Source organism: Chenopodium album, chromosome 7, assembly GCF_948465745.1.
Source record: "Chenopodium album chromosome 7, dcCheAlbu1.1, whole genome shotgun sequence".
Taxonomy (NCBI): Eukaryota; Viridiplantae; Streptophyta; class Magnoliopsida; order Caryophyllales; family Amaranthaceae; genus Chenopodium; species Chenopodium album.
The window spans coordinates 19,799,636-19,808,117 of NC_137840.1; the positions used below are offsets into that span (position 1 = coordinate 19,799,636).

At 39.8% G+C, this 8,482-nt stretch overlaps 1 non-coding gene across 1 annotated transcript; it reads left to right on the forward strand.

The window, feature by feature from the left end:
* Positions 1-7,578: 7,578 nt before the first annotated feature.
* LOC145641164 (small nucleolar RNA R71) lies at positions 7,579-7,685 on the forward strand. The gene has a single exon (XR_014115229.1). It is a non-coding gene; the product is annotated as a small nucleolar RNA R71 (small nucleolar RNA).
* The last annotated feature ends 797 nt before the right edge of the window (positions 7,686-8,482 follow it).

Sequence of the window (8,482 nt, forward strand, 5' to 3'; positions counted from 1 at the left end):
CTTTCTTCTTCTTGTTTTGTTTTAACCTATTTAACTCATGTGCTTAGAGACTACTTTTCATTGCAGCTATGGTTCTATAAATACTTTTCGAGATTGGCCCCTCGGTGGCGTCGTGGAGCGGTCCATGACTTCCTTGTCAGAGCTAGCTAGCGTGACCGAGGTGAGTCACGAGTGGAGCTTGTCCCTACGCTGCGCGGGCTGCTGCGCCGAGGCACCTCTTTCGTTGGTGTAAAAATTGATTTTAAGAATGTTATTCTCTACCTTGACGTTATTTTCGGCGTTCATTGCAACTTTTTATGGTTTTTAGGTTGCAGTTGAGATCTAATATCGGCCTTGGGCTGAGATGAGTGATCTTCCTGAGGCCTTGCGGCTTTCGGCGTACTGTACTGTTTTTGTTGGTACTGGACACTTTGTTTGGTATCTTGGGGAGCGTGTTGTTCGTCAGCACAGTGATGATCACTTTGTGGTGCCCTCGCCTCCACCGGAGTCGATGCTGGACTCACGTTTGCTCTGGGAGTTGATAAACAGGGGAGAGCGCTACAATTTTCCTTGGCAGGAGCTTGTGCGTATGGAGGGCGGTTATTCGCAGGAATTGCTTCCCTCTTTGGCTCCTCCAACCCGGATTCTCGAGGTATAATTTCTTTTGAGAATTTTGTCGCTAGTCTCTATTTAAACCGTCGAATAACCTTATTATTTGATCGTATTTTCAGACGACTGTTTGCCGTGTGGGGAAGATTGAGGTCCCGCCTAAATCCGTCTGTTACCCGGGGTCGATCAGTATTACTGAAGATCATATTGCTGACGAGCCAGAGGGTTCAGACAGGCACATGAGTCTTTTCCTGACGTGTTTGAGCCGATAAGCTTTTGACACATTATTCATTCTTTTTAATACCGCTTGTTACTGGTTTTTCTTTGCTTTGTTCTCAGCCTACGCACCCGGAGATGATGGGATTCTTGAAGCTGGTTACGCTTTGAAGTACTACATCATCAAGCTTTAGCGCGGTGCAATTGTCGGGGCAATTCTGGCGATGTTCTTGAAGTATGTTCACTTTTTTTTTTTACCATTTATTTTATCTTGCACCATTGACATCTTTTGATTTTGTGTCTTTCAGGAGCGACGGAGGTCCCGCTCGGGCTCGAGGTATGGAGGCTTGGACGAGGGGTGCCTATTCGCGGTAGACGATCTCCTGAAGTTCGTCGGCATTCTCAGTCTTAGCGGCAGCCTCGGTCTCCTCAACCATTTCAGGAGACTCAGCAGCAGCAGCCTCAGCCTTCCCAGCCATTCCAACACTTTCAGGGTCAGTGGCAGCGACTTTCATCTTCCCAGCCTTCACATTCCGAGTTCAGGCCAGTCATTACTCCTGTGGACCAGGGTTTATACTCAGTTCTAGTGTCTGGGACGATGCCTCCACCGACGCTTCCTACCTCTTGGAGTCAGTCTACGCCGTTTTCAAGTTGGACGGGTGATCGGGATTAGATAGTGTCGTTAGTCTACTAACCCTAATCAAATTAACAATTTATAAAACCTAAACTACCCTAATACGAGTATAGGGGTAAGTAAAGGGTCGAACCCAAAAGGAAGCATGCGAGCTAAACACTAAATTCGCTAAGCAAAAGTCAAGGAAAGGATAATTTTGTTGAAATTTTTGTTTTTGGATAAAAAGCACTAAACTACGAATAAGCAAAGATAAAGACGAATAAAATCAAGAAAGAACAACGCTAGGGATACGGGGGTGTCAAACATGATTAGAAAAAAGGGGAATAATCATAGTTATCATGAAGAACATGCCAAAGAACACAAGATCCTACCTAAACAATTCATTCTCATGCAATAGTCTAGGAAAATCAATGAAAGAGGTCTATGCTAATTAGGATCATTCTCATGCATCCCATTAGGCACAAGCTAACCAAAGAATAAAGGGGCACAATACATGGAACTCCATTTTTAACAACTCATTCTCATGCAATCATTAAAATAGAGGTGATCTAAATCTAGTTCAAATCATTTTCATGCATTTAAACTAGAAGGCAATCAAATAAAGTGCTACAATAATCTCAAGTCAATAAAAATCATATCTTTCATCAATTTAAGGCATGTAATCAATCCACTATCATCATTCATCCAACATTCAACACATATTTTCCACCCCCTTCCCCTAGCTAAAAGATTAGCCTAGAGAAAGGAGATTAAACATAATAGCAAAACCAAAAATATATTCAAGAAACACAAAACAAAACATGATTAAAAACAATGAAAACAATAATAACTAGATGAACTAAAACGACTAACAAAAATAAGCAACAATAAAGCAAATAAATAAAGCTAAAGGAAAGGATTAGAGATTACTAGAGAGAGGATTAATGAAAGATGAAAACTTGAAGGAATTGCTTGATTGGAAATTAAACTTGACCAAAATTGATTACTTGGAAGAAAATTGAGCAATAATCTACTTTAACTCTCTAAAAACTATCTAATCTTACCCTAAGAGAGAGAAGCTCTCCTAAACTAACTAAGAAAAATAAAATAAAAGAGCCTCCCCTTTTAATTACCCTAAAAATGGGTATTTATACTAAGCTAGGAAAAAAAATAGAAAAATAAAAGAAGGAAAAAAAGAGTAAAAAGGGAAATAAAGAAAGAAAATAAAAATAAAATAAAGAAATAAGAAAAGAAAATAAATAAATAACTAAAGAATAAAAGAAAAGGGGAAACTAAAGAAAATAAAACAAAAATCCTCCAAATGCAAACATTCAGACCCTCCCCCGATTCTTCCTTCCTCTTCAACCTCGGCTGCTCTGTTCTCCATTGAAGCGCATCACCGCCGCACATCACATCATCAATGGCTATCAACGAACATCATCTTCGATCTGTAATCTCAACCATTCGATCTCATTAAATATCATGTGCGAAGCTCGTGATATGGTTCAATATGAACCCAGAAATGCGCGCCCGCGAAGACATCGCGCATAGGTCGCGCAAATGATACTGCCTCAATTCTGATTTTGGACTCCATTTGTGCGCCTTCTGACAGTACTGCGCGGCCGCGAGTAGCTCCTATTGAATTGGGGATAAATTTGGGTAATTAATTGCCAATTGCGAGGCTGCAAATTCCGATTGATGGGCGATTGTTGCGAGGTGAGAACAGGATGTGTGCACGGCGGTGGCTGGTGCTGCTGATTTGCGTGGTGAAGGGGGCAGCAATGGTGGAGTGCGTGGTTGTTGTTGATGTTGCTGTTGGTGTTGGTGGTGTGTGAGGTGAGATACGTGGCTGCTCTGTTTGGTTGAAACAGGGGAGTTGCAAAGAGTGTGTGGGTGAGTGGTTTGGTGGTGATTGATGGTGGTTTTGGCGGTGGCTGGTGTATTGGTGTGATTGAAGGTGTGTGGTGGTAAGTGGTGGTGATGCGTGTTGTTGTTGTTGGGCTGTTTTGCGTGAGGGAGAACAGGGAGCAGGGGAGATGGGTGCGTGACTGGTGTGGTGGAGGTTAAGGTGTGGGGTGGTGATGTTTAAGATGGCAGCAACAGGGCAGCAGTTTGCTTGGGAGCTTGTGCCTCGAACCCCGGACTTTGAACTCAAACAAGACTTTAAAACCCGAAACACCAAACTCGACCTAAAACAAAAACACGAGGGTGAATTGGAAGATAAAATAAAATAAAAATAAAATAAAATAAAATAAAATAAACTTAAAAATAAAATCAAAAGAAATTAATTAAAATAAAGTAAAACAAATATGAAAATAAAATAAAATAAGAAAATAAAAGAAACTAGGAACTTATTAAATAACAAGAACTAAAAACTAAAAATAAAAACAAAGAAAATAAGATAAATTAAATAAATTAAGAAAATAAGCTAAAAACTATTAAAAACTACTTAAATACTCGAAATCAAGATAAAAGACGAGAATAAGTAAATAAAGAAATAAAGGACAAAAAGGGTTAAATTATTGGAAAAATAAGCCGAAAAACGACTCAATAAACACCCTAAAAGTGACATAAAAGTCACTTATCAAACTCCCCCAAGCTTACCTTTTGCTCGTCCTCGAGCAAATTAACCTGAAACACGGGAGAAGGAGAATGATTTATTCAAGCAAAGCTAGAACACTAAAGGAGACAAGAATGTACACTAACTCACTTTCGTAGGAATCACGGTCACTTTTAGCAACTAATGACAAGCCCTTTAAACCCCTAGATCACCCTAGAGGACGAGTGAGCTCTCGTGAGTGTGTCCTAAGAGTTTAACCCACAACTCTAGAAAAAAACCAATGGAAAATAAAAAGAAAAGAAAAAACAAAAAGCAAGCACAACCACGACCAACATGACATGACAAGGCTTAAGAAAACCAAACAAGCTTTTAGATAGAAAATGCTCCATTCGTGCTCAAAACATAGAGACATGCACCAAAGAATGCTCACCTTTCTTAATTAAATGAGGGAATACACGTTCCGAGATGCTCATGGTTGAAAGAGACAAACCTAAGCTAAGCATAGAGAACTAATGATTTCACTCTCCTCCCTAGCCCCATCCAAGACGGTCCACGTTCTCTCCACTAGCTTCAAATCATCCCTTAGTTAGCTCCTCATGATTCCTCGAGGGAACCGGAAAAAGAAATTTTTATGTGGAATCATAAGGTCATCCCGACATCTCAACTATGCATACTCTCTCCATAGGGTTGAAATCTATCTCCCTCCACCGGTCATTGACCTCACCCCTCTAATGTCAAAGGGTCTTTACTAGGGTTGTAACGTAAGGCTAAGGGTCAAGGCGGGGCAAAAATTTGAAAATTTTGGTGATATTTCCTAAGTGAAGCAAAAGGGTGATCAAACCTCAAAAACAAACTCAAGAAATCACCAAACATCAAACAAAAATACCAATAATGCCATCTCCCCCAAGCTTATTCGACACCGACACTCAATAAAAACAAAAACGAAGTAACGCTCCCCCCCAAGCTTGAACAAAGCATTGTTCTCAATGCTTAAACTAGGGAAGAAAACGAAACCAAACTAATTAATTTTTTTTTTTTTTTTTTTTTTTATTTTTATATATATATTTTATTTGTTGTCCTTACCTTTTTTAACTTTAGACGGCTTTTTCTTAACATTTGCTTTATTTCACACAATATATACAATTTACTTTTCTTGCTTGGTACAAAAAGCATAATGCTTTCTCATTTTATTACAACACAAAACAAACTCTTAAACCGAAATGCTTCACAAACTAAGGGTTAGGGAAACGAAAGGTCATAAGGCTTGTAATGTGGCTCATAATCAAGAAAGGGAATAGGCTCAAAGGGTTGGCAAGAGGAGCAAATGAGAAATAAAAACAAAATAAGTAACAAAACAAAAAGAAGATAAAGAAAAATGAGAAAAGTGGTGCCCTTTTCCTCCCCTAGAGATGCTTGGTCACGATCTTGGGAGCTAGAGGACAACACAAGGATTAAGTTATGCATAGTTAAGGATCCTAAATGCCGCTCACAAGAATGATGAAGGCTACAACAAATGACGCTCACACGGGATAAGAAATAAGCAAATACCAACCAAGGGAATCCTATTCACCATAGAGAGCAACACCATCTTACCACTTTCCCGTGAACTAGGGGTTCAAACATCCTCAAAAGTTCTAAACCGGGCTACCTTAGCTTACAATGTGTCTAACTCAACCCAAAGCATTCTCAAACCGTGCAAACCCTCATCAACTAGGAAGATAAGCATTCAAAGACACATCATCATGAAAGGCACACAAATCCAAATGAATGAGCAATTCCAAATCAAAATAATTTCAACTCGTCATAGCCATGTTTGTCACATAAAAGGGAAAAACAACACAAAAACAAGAGGAAGAAATAAAAAGGTTCACAAATGAGGCATGTAATTCAAGTAAATCCCAATCGTCATACAAATGACCGTTGATAACAACATCAACGATCCCAGGATCCTTAGAACCAATGCAAAAACCCTCGAACCATTCAACTTCTTCCTAAACTAACCTTAAACTAAGCACTCAAAGAAAAATTAAAAGAGTGAAAACAAGAAAGGTCTCACCGAGAGGTTGGCTTAAAAGAATAATGGAGCATAAAATCGAGTTCACCAAATGTCACTCCGCTCCAAGTTTCCAAAATGCAACCTACAAGGCAAGACAAGACATAAAAGAAAACATTAAAAGAAAACAAAGAAAGAAAACAAAAAAGAAAAAGAAAGGAGGGGGAGAAAAAGGGGTAGAAATCCTCCGGGTTGCCTCCCGGGAAGCGCTTGTTTATGGTCTCTAGCTTGACCCTTCACCTCCTTCAAGGTGGAATAAAGAACATCCCCCTCATCAACTTGAGGATTGAATCATAGATGCCCCCAAGCTTGAGAACTAGCATTCCTTGAGGTCTCAAATCACCACAAGGGAAAGGAGGGAATAAATCAAGAGCCAATGGTGGCTCATCTTTTCTTTTTCTCTTCTTCTTGTCGTTTCTTCTAAAAGGGCGATGAAGCTTGGAATCCTCGATATTAGGAAGGGAAACCTCACCTTCCTCAAGAGAGCCTTCAAACCAAGCAGGAACTTCAAGAAAGTCATCATACCTCATTGTCACCTTACCATCACATGGAGGTAAGCTCTCATTATCCATCACACCATCGACCACATCAACTCTACATACGCTCACCGCCATAGGGCTCTTCAAAACAACATTCTCAACTAGCCTACAAGGGAAGGGAACCGGGCCTTCAAACTTGTTTGGTTCACTAAAATCTAATGGCTCCTCATTTTGTTCTTGAACCTTCTTCTCAACCACATCCTCCACAACCTTGTCTTCCTTACTTTCATCCTCCTTGCAAGTTTCGAGATGATAAGCATATGAAGGGTTAGTAGATGATTGTAAGGGGAGTTTTGCGGTTAAATGGAGAGAAGAAATGTTGGCTAGTTGGGAGTCAACAACTTCATTGTGAGATTTGATCTCTTGGAATTGTTGAGTGAGAATTTGACGTTGTTGAAGAATTTGGGTTTGTGTGTGGTCGGGTGGGGATTGTTCTTCATACGCTTGAGGATTTTGGTCATGATGTTGACCTTGAAAGTTCCCCATTTGGATGGAAGGGTAAGAAAAATTTTCGGTTAGAGGATTGAAAAGAGGTTTATCTTGGAGGTAGGAGTTTTCTTGTTTTGGAGGTTATTGAAGTTGTTGAGAATGAGCTTGGGTTACAAACTCTCCTTCCCTCAAAGTCAAAGCCTCACCTTGCTTGGGATTGAACTCTCTACAATACGATGCATCATGATCCGTCCCACCACAACAAGCACATGAGAAATCAATGATTTGTGACAGTTTTGAACCCAAACCTACACTTGAGTTCAACTTGGAAAGACCTTCATTCAAGAGTTCAACTATGTGCTTAAGTTTACCGACTTTCTCCAACTCATAAAGATCACCTTGCTTTCCTTGGGACCTTCTTTGACCTCCCCAAGATTATCTAGTAGCCACCTCTTCAATTATAGCTTCAACTTGGCTTTGAGGGATCTTAATCAATTGGCCACCGGCACCCGCATCTAGATTGGTTCTTGAAATTGGCTCTAAGCCATCATAAAAGAATCTCATGAGAAAATTATGGTTGAATCCATGGTTAGGACATGCTCTAATCATATCCTTAAACCTTTCCCATGCTTCCCCAAGAGTTTAATCCGGTTCTTGCTCAAAAGAAGCTATCTTCCTCCTCATTTTTGCGGTTTGCTCATCGGAAATGAACCTCTTGAGAAAAGCCTTCGCAACATCTTTCCATGTGGTGAGAGAGTTGGGCTTCAAAAGCTTGAGCCATTTCTTTGCTCTTCCGGTGAGAGATTGCCAAAAGAGATGCATACGAATGTAATCTTGGCTCACTTCATTTGTTTGCATCATTGCACACAACTCAAAGAATCGGTCCAAATGCTCAATGGGGTCTTCACTTGCACTTCCGGAAAATTGCTCAACTTGTACCATCCTAGCATATTGTGGATGGATTGTGAAATTAGACTCGGTGGTTGGGAGAAGTATACCACTCGTGAGCTCATAGACTTCCGAATTTCCAAACTCCCTAAAAAGAAGGTCATCCTCTTGTCTTGCCATATACCTCTTTGAATACAACAAAGCTAAGCACACGATTAGCAATGACAAGTAGGATTAAAAAAAAGGCAAAATAATAAAAAGAAAGCAAATAAAATGACTCTAACAATAGCAAAATAAATGCTAAACAAGCCGCTTCCCCGGCAACGGCGCCAAAATTTGATCGGGATTAGATAGTGTTGTTAGTCTACTAACCCTAATCAAATTAACAATTTATAAAACCTAAACTACCCTAATACGAGTATAGGGGTAAGTAAAGGGTCGAACCCAAAAGGAAGCATGCGAGCTAAACACTAAATTCGCTAAGCAAAAGTCAAGGAAAGGATAATTTTGTTGAAATTTTTTTTTTGGATAAAAAGCACTAAACTACGAATAAGCAAAGATAAAGACGAATAAAATCAAGAAAGAACAACGCTAGG